The following is a 13,424-nucleotide window of genomic DNA, read 5'->3' on the forward strand; positions in this document are numbered from 1 at the left end:
CGCCTCTCGCTCTCTCCGAGCATCTTCGGTTTCAACTAACGCCATTTCCCCCTAGTCCTGTAACAAAGAGCGATTACTCATAATTACACCATGCAAATGCTTTCTGAGCTCAACTCATTGCCCAGAACTAGTCACACAATGAAATCAAGAAGCAAATCCAAAGCAAACATTTATTATGTATATACACCGTATATTACATAACTTACACACATATATTACATGTGGTACTTATATAACCACTTATTTGGCTTCAAGCCCAAGCCAACGGAATTTAAAATACGTTCTAGTACAATACCACCTATACTACTTTATTCTTCCTTGGAGCTCTACTCCTCATCGTCTTCGTTCGCCTCCGCATACATTCCTGGGGTCCATCCGGTACAGCGACTCGTCTTCCGAACACCGTCCGGAACAAAGTTCCTTCCAGTAGGTATGTAATCTGAATCGGACGAAGTGCCGAGACAGAGATCAGTCATGCCAAAGTAACTGGACAATGACTCGTATGTATCCCCGGTAGGATACATACCTCCTTCATTGGTCATCCATGAAGGGTTTCGATTCACCTGCCCCCTCATCTTCTTCTTCTTCTTCTTCACTCCGGAGCTTTCACCTTCCTCGTACTGTGATGGTTTTGAGAACCCCATCTCCAAGTCTAAAGAAATGGAATCAGTAGCTTTCTCTTCCTTCCCACAGTGTCGGTTAATATACTGGTTAACCCCGCCACTTTCATCTCCAGTGTCACATGGAATAGGTTCTTCCTCATCTCCAAAAGGTTCCCCGAAACGCCAACCGGTTGAGTTTTCGATTGGTGACTCGGAGCAGTTTAGGTTCCATGAATTATCTCCCCCATATCCGGAATCATATGATGCTGACACATGTGGATAATGTGGGACAAAGTTGGGTGTAAGTGGATCTCTCTGGGTTGCCTGGCCACTCCAATCTACAGGGTTGTTTAGGCTAAAGAAGGGTGTTGTATATTGGGGTTGTGCCCTCAGATCATGCATCCGAGCTTGAACTTTATCAGGGTCCGTGAACTCAGCTAGCATGTGGTCAATCTCACCCACCATCTTCACGTGTAGAAGGTACATCGTAGTCAGTAAAGACTTACAGCTGTCCATGTGCTGCGCTGCAACTTCAGGATGTTTGTTTGCCATCAGCAGATGATTCAGAGCGGGATCCTCATCTTCCTCGGCATGAGGTATATGAGAATACTCCGAACATAGCAGTTCTACTGACTTGTGCTGCCTTATTTCAAGGATTGCCTTGAATATGGCCATGTGAAAGGCTGTGGTAAGGGTTTTGGCTTCTCCGTATGGCATTATACGGCTCATCTCCAGTTGCATAGGTAGTTGAACTGAAACTCTGTATTTGGCTACTATCTCTCCATCATAATAGATGTACTTGAGAACAGGTATCCGAGTTTCACAATGAAGTTCCTTCAGCATCCCACGCAGGAGATCTGTAAGTGGTCCCTCATAATCACCGAGCCAGCCCTCAACCTGCCTCAAAGTCCTCTTGGGAAACGTGTACGCCATTATGGCTATATACAAAAGCAGAAAATTAGTAGTGATAGTGTATAATAATAGCTATAATAAAGAATTATCGCACTAAAATATATGATTTTTCTATTCTCAAGTGAATAAACATCATATTTTTAGAGAATCCTTTACTATTTCAACTTGACTCCTACAGGTTTCTTCCCTATACTAGGTTTTTCCAACCTAAGGTCGCAACATTTGCTCTGATACCAGCTGCGGTGACCCAGCATACCACTGCATGTTGTAGTATACAAGTCGTTGATATGATCTTCATGAAGGGACTTCTTCACAAATATCACATCCCTCAGAGTGGTACAACAGAAACATTGCAGGTCATAACACTCGATAATATATTACAATCATGGTCTTAACAAGTTGGTATTCTCACAGGTCCGATGAGAACACCCTACAACATTAGGTACTATTACAAACCAACATAGATAAGAAAAGAGCTCAGCAACTTATTTAAGTATGCCACTACGCTGCTCGGCTCTATACTACTAAGGTATATCACTACTCCTCCACCTCCATGTCATCGGGTCCGTAGACTATCCCATAGTCTACTCCTTCAACTCCTCCGGTAAGATCAGGTTCCTCGTAGACCAGCTCGTAGCTTCCTTCTGGTGCTCCATCGGTAATGGCCTCCACTTTCGTATCACAGTCTAGCAAGGGTGTCGAAAGAAAGTGAGTACAGGGGTACTCAGCAAGTTCAAAAGAGTAAAAGGTGTTTGATGCACTAGCTACGACCCTCGATCAGAAAATCTTAGGTCAATGCATGTTTCGAAATCATTTCTTCAAAAGGTTTATTTTATTCTGAAAACTATGCCCGTCAGTCTTCACAGGTTGACTAGAACTTCACGGAGTTCCTTTCCTGCCGCGTTCGCAGTTCCCTTCCCAGAACAGGGAGTGACAGCCACAATTTAATACACTCTGCAGAGGTGCGTTACTTTTCCCATAAGAGATCTCACCCTTTTTGCCATCCGCAGGGACTTGCCCCCGTTCACACTTCCTTGGTGTGAGGCCAGGTATAAAGATCCAAGCCCACACCGCCTTCTCCGCGACCCTGCAAACCCACCCTTTTGTCCATCCGTACACCCCCGGTAGACATCTCCCGATCATACGGCTTTACCCACGGTGTGCGTCGGACAATCCTTCATAGACGGTAGAGCCTCTCATCCAAACGTCCGGATGGGGATTTTAAAGGATTTCCCAACCTACGGCAGTGCCTCCAGCACCCCGCCAGGCTCTATCAAGTCCGTTGGCGTGCAGGAGGGAAAAGATACAGCTGGCTTCCCCAGAGCCATTATAGATCTTATGGTCAACGCGATATGTACGGCGCTAGAATCACTGGACGGCATTGGTACTTAGTCCTAGATGGATAGTACCCTTGCAATGGAACCTCCACCAATCAACACTTACCATGGTTCCATTGCCAGCCACATAGTCATATTCATAATTGGAAAAGTAACATTTCATTTTCAATGCAGGAATGATAAGTCATATAGCTTTGCATTAAATTAATAGAAAATACTCAAATTGACATGAGCAAGGGTGAACTTGCCTGTGGACTGCGAGATAGTGCAGTTCAATGCGTTGGATGGAACCTGGACCTCGGGTTCTGTAAAGAAGCATCATTGTCCGGTAAGGACAATGTTATAAAATCCAAATGATGCATGCATGGATGTATTATTTTATGTTGAATTCCTTTACCCCAATGATTTATTACAATTTAGGGTTGAGTTAAGACTTATGCCTTTGGCAATAATTTGCAATTGTTTTAATGTATAAACCACTTTAATTCACATAAGGTAACATAATTCAAAGTAAAACTACTTTATTTTGGTGATTCATTATTTATTCCAAAATAATTTGAAATAGTAGAGTTGTCTCTATATTTTTGAGAATAAAGAGGAATAGAATATCTTCCTTTGGAAAATACCTTTTTCAAATAGAAATGACTTGGAATAATAGAATTTCATTTTGAAATATTTAAAAATAAGTATTTGAACTTATTTGGGATTTTTCCTTGATTTTTAAATACAAGGAAATAATAGTTTGAAATTCCAAGTAATTATTTTAAATTCTTTAAATCCATAATTTTGAATTTGTTTCTTAAATTTTATTTCATATTTTATTCTGGTTAAGATTTATGTTTCATTCACTAATCCAATTTTTAATGGATTTTTAGAGTTGTATTTTATTTACTAAAAATTGGTGAAATTATGGCCTTTTTCTAAATTGTGAAAAGACTAAAATACCCCCTGGACCCATATTGGGCCCAGCCCAATAACCTAGACCCATGGGACAGCCCACTAAGGCGTGCCCCATAGTGGCTCAGTGGAGCCGAACGGCCCACCGCTCTCACTCACTCGGCCCTCTCTCACTTTTCGTTCCTAACCCTAGCTTCTCTCTCGCGACGCCCTGGCGATGGCGTCGCCGCCGTGGCCGCCGCCTCGCTCCGGCCATCGCCGTGCTCCTCCGCCGTAGCTACCTACCAAACCTGAACCGCCTAGTTTTCCCCTTCTCTTCTTCTCCTGGCGAATCGCCTCCGATCTAGATCTCGTGGAGAATCGCCTCGACGAACTCCGGCGAGATCTCGTCCTCGCCGACGATGGGTACGCGCCTGGAGTTGACCTGGCGCGGGTGCTGCTTGCAGTACTCGTGCCGTCGCCTCAGGTGCTTGCTACGGTGGTGCTGGTTCGTGTCTGGGTTCGCCGGCGTAACGTCGGCGCCTACCCTGGAATTGCAGCTGTTAGGGCCGCGCGAGCACTGCCTCGCCATGCCCTAGCCTCTGCTTCCAGGCGCAAGTAAGTGTTGCATCTCTTCCTTCTCTTCTGTGCGCCTCCCCTTGTTACTGTTCTTCTTCCTCCTCATGCTCTGCTGCTCTCTGGTGATCCTGTGATCACACAGAGCCATGCTATTCCTATGCAATTTGTCTGTGCTTTGATTAATTGCAAGTTCAAGGTGTACTTGTGTTGCATCTGTGACACTTGTGTGTGTGCCAGAGGTGCCTGTGATATGCTTCAGTGCTACCCCTGCAAGCCAATGATCCATTGGATCATTCTTTGCTTGTTGGCTAACCTCTCTGTGTAACTTGGCTTGCTATAATTGATCCATTTGATCAATTGATTGTCAGTGATGGCTTACTGGCTAATATTGTGGCTAAATGATTCAATTATCTGGTGATGCTGATGCTCAAGCATCACTGTGTTGTTGCTTACTTGTGCTGTTTCTTATCTTAGCTACCTAGACTTGCTCTAGTGGCTATAGATTAACTGTGTTGCTCAACAGTGTGCTACTGTCAGTACTTAGCATGGATCTGTGATAAATTCATGCTTGTATTAATTAGATTATGATGAACTGCTTATGCAGTGATGATTTAATTACTTGTTTGTGTCTGAGTTTGTTGTTCATGATCATTTTTACAAGCACTTAGAGTCTGAATCCATTTCTGGATAGTGATGCTTTGTATTTGGCTTTCTCTTAATTGGTGCTAAGTGTGATGTGACCTCAGTAGCCTTGCTACTGACTGGTTGCTCACATGGTTGGTTGGATCTTGTTGGCTACTCATCTTTGCTTGTATATTTGGGGATCATAGTAACTATGAATGCCAATATGCTTGCCTGTGAAGAAATCTAGGGTTTCTGATGGTTGTATGCTTAGGATTTATTGTGTAGTCTTAGCTGCTAATCCTTGCCATCTACTGGTGCTATCTATGCATCAAATCTGGCTAGTGTGTGCATCTGTGCATATGTGCTAGTTTCTGTGTATAAGATCTGTACCTAGATGCTTTCTATTTTAGTGGCTTTTGGCTGGCAGTAATCCTTGGGGAAAACCAGGTGATGATCTACCCATATGAGCATCTGCTCATCCCATGCTTATTTCATGCATATGATGGATTAGATCCATGGGATCTTTTCCAGGAACTAGGTATACCTTGTTCCAGCTCCTAGAAAGAAATGTTTTGTTGATGCAGACTTGGGTTTGTGTCACAGCCCTTCACCTCCAGGTCTTGGATGATCTTCTCAGGTCACCATGATTTCTGGTGGTTGAGTTGGTGTGTATGTGTTGGTTCTGTTCTTGCTCAAGAACTGGATGAACTGAGCTTGTTCTTGCTTCACCCTTACCTGGTGAATCTTTATCTGGTCGACTGGTTATGATTTCTAGGGTTTGTGCCCCTTTTATATAAACCCTGCTTCTATCCTTGCATTGACACACAAGCCTGGCTTGCTTTGGTGACTAAGCTGATGCATGGACTTGCTGTTACTGCCCAACACACTTGAGCTGTGTGCTCTCATATGCTGAAACTTGAGCCCCTGGTGTGTGCTCAGGTTTGGTCTGCTGCTGCCCTTATCTTGTGCTGTCCATGGTTTTGGACCAGCACAAGTGTGCATGACACTTGGTTCTGTCCAAACTGAATTATTTGACTAACACTAACATTCTGGCTAGTGTTGGTGTTTTACTTTGCAGGTTTTTGAAGATGGACATGGCCATGAAGAAATACTTCAAGTCATATAGTCTAGATTTTAGTTTAGGAATAATATTGTAATCTTCATTTTTATTTCTGTTTATTATTCATCAATTCTTGTATCAAGAATTTTGTAAAGACAATGTAATTTGTGTTGTGATATCAATAAAGCCCAAGTTTTTGTTTATGAGCTTTTGATTTATGTAATATTTATTTTCTGGAATAAACATTGTATTTATGATTCACTTTGAAATTCAAAGTTGTTTGAATTCATAAGTTGTGTTTAAATTATGCATTCCTTTTATATTGTTCAATGCTTATTGTTAAATGTATTAACACTTGTCAAATGAAATCAATTCCCCAAATCAACAAGATACAAAAGAGATCATGTCGAAATTTCCCTAACTCACATTGCCTAAACCTAAGTGCAAAATGAGAGAGAACCTCGATCCCTCTTAGGTTTAGTTGCAATAAGGCGCGAAAATTTCCCCATTTTGCGATGAAATGCACATCCCATTTCTAAATCTACCCTTCGTTGTTCCTATGTTCTGGGTTATTACAGTTTATAGCACCATGTTCCCGCGCAACAAGATGCCAGAAACCCTTCCTGCTCTGATGGACAAGTTTCGGGATGCCCCTCGAATCCATGGCTTTGTGCGGGCCCAATTATCTACCGGCGCGAGATTTGCTATGCTTATGATACAAATATGCTATCTGAAGTTAAACATGAGTCGAATTGTTGCCAAGTGCCTGGCCAAAATGTCGAAGAGGAAGAGGAACATTGGCAAAATTGATGATGTTGTGACCCCTGTAGCAGAAGAGATGATGGATGAACTTCTTCGGATGGACGCTGAGTTCTTCGTGAAAGGTAGCTATGCTGAACATAGTACTCGTGCTGTAAATAATGAGCGAGTAAACATATATGATATTCTTGGCAGCGACTGAAAGTTTTTCCTTTATTTTGTCGATTTTATCTCGGTAGTTGCATAATCTATATTGTAAAGCCGCTGGATATATTTTTCTTATTTTTTCTCGTCAAGCCCCCAAGCATTTCGGTAGCTAATGTCTATATTTTTATTTGTGTTTGCGAGGTTTTTTAAACCAAGGCAAATAAATTTTTACTGAGTGTATACTGTATTTGCGGGTGATAGCCCCCGGGCGTATCGTTGACCTGTAGTTATCTTTTGTTTGGCGAACTATTTTTCTGCCGAGGTAAATAACTATATTGCGCAAGAAGTTATATATTTTGTTTATGTGCCCCCCGGGCCTGTCGACGATAAAAATATAGGTCATCGATATCTTTATTATATTGCAGCACCGCGAGCCCGCCTCATTAAAAACCTTTTCAGCCCCACTCGGTGCCCTGAAAAAGAAAAGAGTGCGTCTGGAAGCTCGCGGGCGTTTCAGTACATTGTATGTTTACAAAGAAGACTATATTTCGACTCTAGGCATAGAAACGCCTGAGTTGCGCCACGTTCCAAGAATTTGGCTCGGCGACTCCTGTCTTCTTGTCCTTGATTCTGTATGCTCCTCCTTCGATTACTTCTGTGACGATGTAAGGGTCGAGCCACGGTGACTCGAGTTTCTCATGGCTTTTTTGTGTGAGCCGAAGAACTAAGTCGCCTACCTGGAAGGATCTTGATCGCAAACGTCGACTGTGGTAATTTTTCAAGTCCTGCTGGTACTTGGTGACTCGGGACAGTACTTCGTCGCGAGCTTCATCGAGTGCATCGACATCGTCCTCCAAAGCTTTTATTGAAGCTTCTTCCTCATATTCCGTTACTCTTGGAGAGTTATGCTCTATTTCTATCGGCAGTACGGCCTCAGCTCCATGGACCAGAAAAAACGGATTTTCCTGTGTCGCTGTATTTGGTGTTGTTCGAATACTCCATAACACACTGGGCAACTCTTCTGGCCAGGTGTGTCGAGCTTTTTCCAATGGTGCTAGCAGACGTTTCTTGATACCATTGCATATGGTACCGTTGGCTTTCTCGACTTGACCATTGGTCTGCGGATGCGCAACGGAGGCAAAGTGTAATTTGATGCCTACCTCTGCGCAATATGCCTTGAATTCATTGGATGTGAAATTACTACCATTGTCCGTGACGATGCTGTTAGGGACTCCAAATCGAAAAACGATACTTTTCACGAACTTGACTGCTGATGCCGCATCTGGTGAATTTATTGGCTTTGCTTCTATCCACTTCGTGAACTTGTCGACAGCTACGAGCATATACTCGTATCCTCCTGGCAAAGCTTTGTGCAATTTTCCCACCATATCAAGGCCCCACTGAGCGAAAGGCCATGACAATGGTATTGGCATTAACTCTGCTGCCGGAGAATGAGGTTTGGCGGCAAACCTTTGGCACGCGTCACAAGTGCGTACTATGTCTTTGGCATCCTCAATTGCTGTTAACCAATAGAACCCTGCTCTGAAAATCTTGGCTGCTATAGCTCGACTCCTTGCGTGGTGTCCGCACACTCCTTCGTGTACATCCTTCGGAATTAACCTCCCTTGCTCAGGTGTGACACATCGTTGTAATACTCCCGAGATACTTCGTTTATACAGCTCTCCTTTTACCACAGTAAAGGCTTTGGATCGCCTAATAACTCGCCTTGCTTCAACTGGATGATCGGGTAGTTCCTTTCTCGTAATATATGCTATATACGTCTGCATCCACAGAATCTGTATCATCATCACTACCTCAGGTTCATCCTCTTCTCTTGATAGTATTTCTTTAGCCCCCGAGGGTTTCTCTTCCTTCTCCTTCTTCTGCTGTTTCTTCGGCTTGGTAGATCTCTCAGATATCTCTTCCCAGAATACACCAGGTGGTATTGCGAGACATTGCGACCCAATGTTTGCAAGAACATCGACTTCGTCATTACTTAGCCTGGTGATGTGATTCACCTCACACCCGTCGAACAGCTTCTCGAGCTCGTTATACACCTCCTTGTATGCTATCATACTGTCATTGACTGCGTCGCATTGATTCATGACTTGTTGAGCCACCAATTACGAGTCGCCAAAGATTTTTAATCGAGTTGCGCCACAAGCCTTCGCCATCTTCATCCCATGTATAAGAGCTTCGTATTCTGCCTCGTTGTTAGACGCGTTTGGAAACGTCATCCGTAAAACATACTTCAATTTGTCGCCTTGTGGTGATATCAGTATTACGCCTGCTCCAGCCCCCTCCAATCTCTTGGACCCGTCAAAGTTCATAGTCCAAGTTCTCGATAAATCCGGGGGTCCCGTATTTTGTAGCTCCATCCACTCTGCAATAAAATCTGGTAATATTTGCGACTTTATTGCCTTTCTCTTTTCATATGTGATGTCCCGAGGGGAAAGCTCTATTCCCCAAAGGGAGACACGACCCGTAGCCTCTGGATTGTTTAATATATTGGACAAAGGCGCCTCGTTAACCACGATTATCAGATGCACCAAAAAATAGTGTCGTAGTTTTCTTGCTGTTGTAAACACCCCATATGCTAGCTTCTGGTACTGTGGGTACCGTTGTTTGGAAGGCGATAAAACTTCGCTGACGAAATATACCGGCCGTTGCACTCCATGGAGTTTCCCTTCTTCTTCTCTTTCAACCACAAGCACTGTGCTAACCACCTGAGGTGTGGCTGCAATATATAACAGGAGAGGCTCCTTTTCCTTTGGCGCCACCAAGATTGGTGGTGTCGAGATTGTGCGCTTGAGATCCTCGAAAGCTCTATCCGCTTCTTCGTTCCATTGAAACTTCTCTCCTTGCTTGATCAATGCGTAGAACGGCAATGCCTTTTCTCCTAGCCTAGCGACGAATCTGCTCAAAGCTGCGACTCGCCCAGTCAACTGTTGTATTTCTTTTAACTTTGTTGGCTTCCTCATTGTTACGATGGCTTGGATTTTCTCTAGATTGGCCTCGATCCCTCTTGCTGAAACTAAGAACCCGAGAAGTTCTCCCGCAGGAACACCAAAGGAGCATTTTGTCGGGTTCAACTTAAGGCAGAACTTGTCAAGGTTGTCGAAAGTTTCCTTCAGATCCTCGATCAAAGTTGACCCCTTCTTTGTTGTTATGACGATATCGTCAATGTATACTTGTACGTTTTTACCAATCTGTGTTGCCAAACATTTTTGCATCATCCGCTGATATGTTGCTCCCGTGTTTTTCAGACCAAAAGGCATTGTTCTATAACAGAACACACCATAAGGTGTTATAAAGGCTGTTTTGACCTCGTCATTTTCTTTTAGTCTGATCTGGTTATAACCAGAATATGCGTCCAAGAAGGAAAGACGTTCACATCCTGCCGTGGAGTCGATAATTTGATCGATCCTCGGGAGGGGAAAGTGATCCTTTGGACAATGTTTATTTAGACACGTGAAGTCGACGCACATGCGAAGGACTTTCGTGTTTTTCTTCGGGACCAGTACTGGGTTAGCTACCCATGTGGCCTCCGTGTGCAGTTCTTTGATAAAGCCAGCTTCTCTGAGTCGATTGATTTCTGACAGCATAGCCTTGCGATTTGGTTCCGAAAAATGCCGCAAGGGTTGTTTGACTGGTTTCGCCACTGGATCCAAATTGAGGTGGTGCTCGGCAAGTTCCCTGGGTACTCCTGGCATGTCAGCTGGACACCATGCGAAGATTTCCCAGCGCTCACGGAAGAACTTGACGAGCGCGCTTTCCTATGCGAGATCCATGTTTGTTGCGATGGAGGTTGTTTTCTTGGGGTCTGTCGATGAATCTGGACCTCCTTAGAATCCTTAGTAGTGTCGAAGGTTGGTTCCCTGAGTGGCCTCCCTGTATCTGGCAACACATCATAATCCGTTGTTAACCTTGATGCCATGTATTCTGCCTGCATCCCGAAAGTTTCTGACAGTCGATGAAAGTCCTTGTCGCATTTATCGGCTAGCACAAAACTGCCTTTTACTGTAATTGGTCCCTTGGGTCCAGGGAGCCTCCATAGCAGGTACGTATAGTGTGGTACCGCCATAAACCTGGCATACGCTGGTCGCCCCAATAAAGCGTGATACTGCGACGGGAAATCCACGACTTCGAACTCCAATCTCTCTATCCTGTAGTTTTCTCGGGTTCCAAACTGAACGTCGAGATTGATTTTTCCCAGTGGATAATTTGGCTTATCCGGTGTGATTCCATGGAAACGTGTATCAGTTGGCTTTAAGTTCGCCATGGATATGTTCATCTTCCTTAGTGTATCTGCATACATAAGGTTTAAACTGCTGCCTCCATCTATGAACACTCGAGAAACGTCGAATCCTGCGATCACCGCTGGTAAAATGAGCGTTGATTGCCCTGGTCGAGGAACTTGCTGCGGGTGGTCCGCTATGGTGAAACCAATGTCCTGTCCCGACCAATTTAGGTACTCTATTGTAGGTGGCGGCAACTTCTCTGCCATAAAAACTTGTCGCGAGATCACTTTCTGAGCTCTATTGGATGGCCTAGCCTTCTGAATCATCGAGACCGCGCCGTTGGCGTTGGGATCGATATATGGAGGTGGGTGTGGTGTTGCCGCTATTCTGAGCTGGTGCCGATTTTCGTCCGTAATCGCGGGAGGAGGTGGGAGGTGGATCTCACTCCTTGGCCCCTGGGGGTTTCTATTCGTTGCTTGAGCATTAGCTTGCCCTGCAAATCTCAACATTGCTTGAAAATTTCGACAGTCCTTCCGCAGATGCCCTGACTGTCTCTTCCTGTTGTTATCAAGATAAAATGCATCTGACACGGTCCGTTCATCATATCCCCGGGAGACCACATATGGTCTCTGGAACCTTGGTCCACTATTTTGTCTATTATTACGGGGATCACCTCTGTTGTCGCCTTGCTGTTCGCTACTTCTTTGATAATCATCTCGACGGGTTCCTCCAGTATTTCCTCGGAACCCAGCCGATATTTGGCCAGGAGCGTCATAACTCGAGAACTGTCGAGAGAATCGTCGTCTATTTTGGAAATTTCGACTGTGGTCCTCCTCTGGTGACCGATGTCGCTTGTTGTGAACAACATCTTCTCCATCTGCCCACCTGTTCGCTATTTCCATTAATGCTGATATTGTTCTTGGATTGGTTCTCCCCAAATCTTTGACAAAATCTCTCCGTCGAATTCCTGCCACAAACGCATCTATTGCCCTCTCGTCAGATATGTTTTCTGCCGAGTTTTTGATGATATTCCACCTCTGGATGTATTTTCTCATTGGTTCGTCGTACTTCTGCCTGCAAGCCCTCAACTCCTCTAGTGACGCGGGTTTTTTGCATGTGGATCGGAAATTCTTCACAAAAACATCCTCGAAACTAACCCAACTGTCGATGGACCCCGGAGGTAACTTCTTTATCCATGATCGTGCTGCTCCACTCAAGTGCACTTGGATGCTCTGCATGGCTGTTGCCCTGGTTCCGCCTATCAACTTCACCGTCTCGAGGTAATCAACGAGCCAATCTTCAGGATCCTGTAGACCATCAATTTTTTTGAAATTGTCGGGTAACTTAAACCCTGACAGGACTCGAGTTTTTCGAACTCGTCTCGTGAAACACGGAAGTCCACACATATCTTCCTCATCGACTTCTGGTGAATGCCGATGTTCTCTTCTGTCCTATCGCGCTCTATCCACCCTTGCCCGAGTCGCTGAATCTCTTGCTCCACTTGCTCTCGGTGGATCCTGCACTGCTGCGGTAGGTCGCGGACTATTTTGCCTTGCAGCTCCTTCGGGAGGTGTAGTTGTGAACGCTGTTCCCATGGCTCCAACTCCTGCCATTGCCATGTTATACAACGCTTCTCTCGGATCCTCAGGAGGTGGTCTGGACGCGAGGATGAAAGCTTGCGTTGCCATGTACCCAGCTTCCGGTGTTTTGGGAATAATATTTCCCCTTGTGTCGATTGACATGAAAGACATGTCGAGGTTTTGAACTAAATTCTCCCTCTCTGCTTCAGGTATATTTTGCAGCCGAGACCTTGCTCTCCTTCGAGCTTCTCTGTGACTATCTCCCGAATTTCCTGATTGTCGACTTAAATCTGCCCTTCGCCTGCTTGACGCGGAAGCTGCCTCCTTTTTCTATTTAGTGCAGCTGTCTGTTTTTCTAACTCTCTGCTAACACGAGCGAGTCTGTATTGGTAAGCTTGCAATTCTTCTACCGTAGCAGTTGTGGTCATTGGTTCTGTACCATCCATGGCTCTTGCGGCTCTGTCCCACGCTTCTTACGGGAGTTGAACCCTTACACGCGGTGTAAGCCCAACATATTTAGTGCCCAAACCTCGCCTGAGATCAGCGGGATCGACATATGGGTTTCCCACATCGTCGAAAGCCTCTGACGTCTCCGGCTCTGCTCGGTTTGTTTCTTCAATTGCATAGATCTGATGATATTTTGAATTTTGATTTTTGTCAGGATTGGTGACACCATCGTATAGATTGGTGAAGACCTTTCCAATAAC

Source organism: Lolium perenne, chromosome 4, assembly GCF_019359855.2.
Source record: "Lolium perenne isolate Kyuss_39 chromosome 4, Kyuss_2.0, whole genome shotgun sequence".
NCBI classification, from domain to species: Eukaryota; Viridiplantae; Streptophyta; class Magnoliopsida; order Poales; family Poaceae; genus Lolium; species Lolium perenne.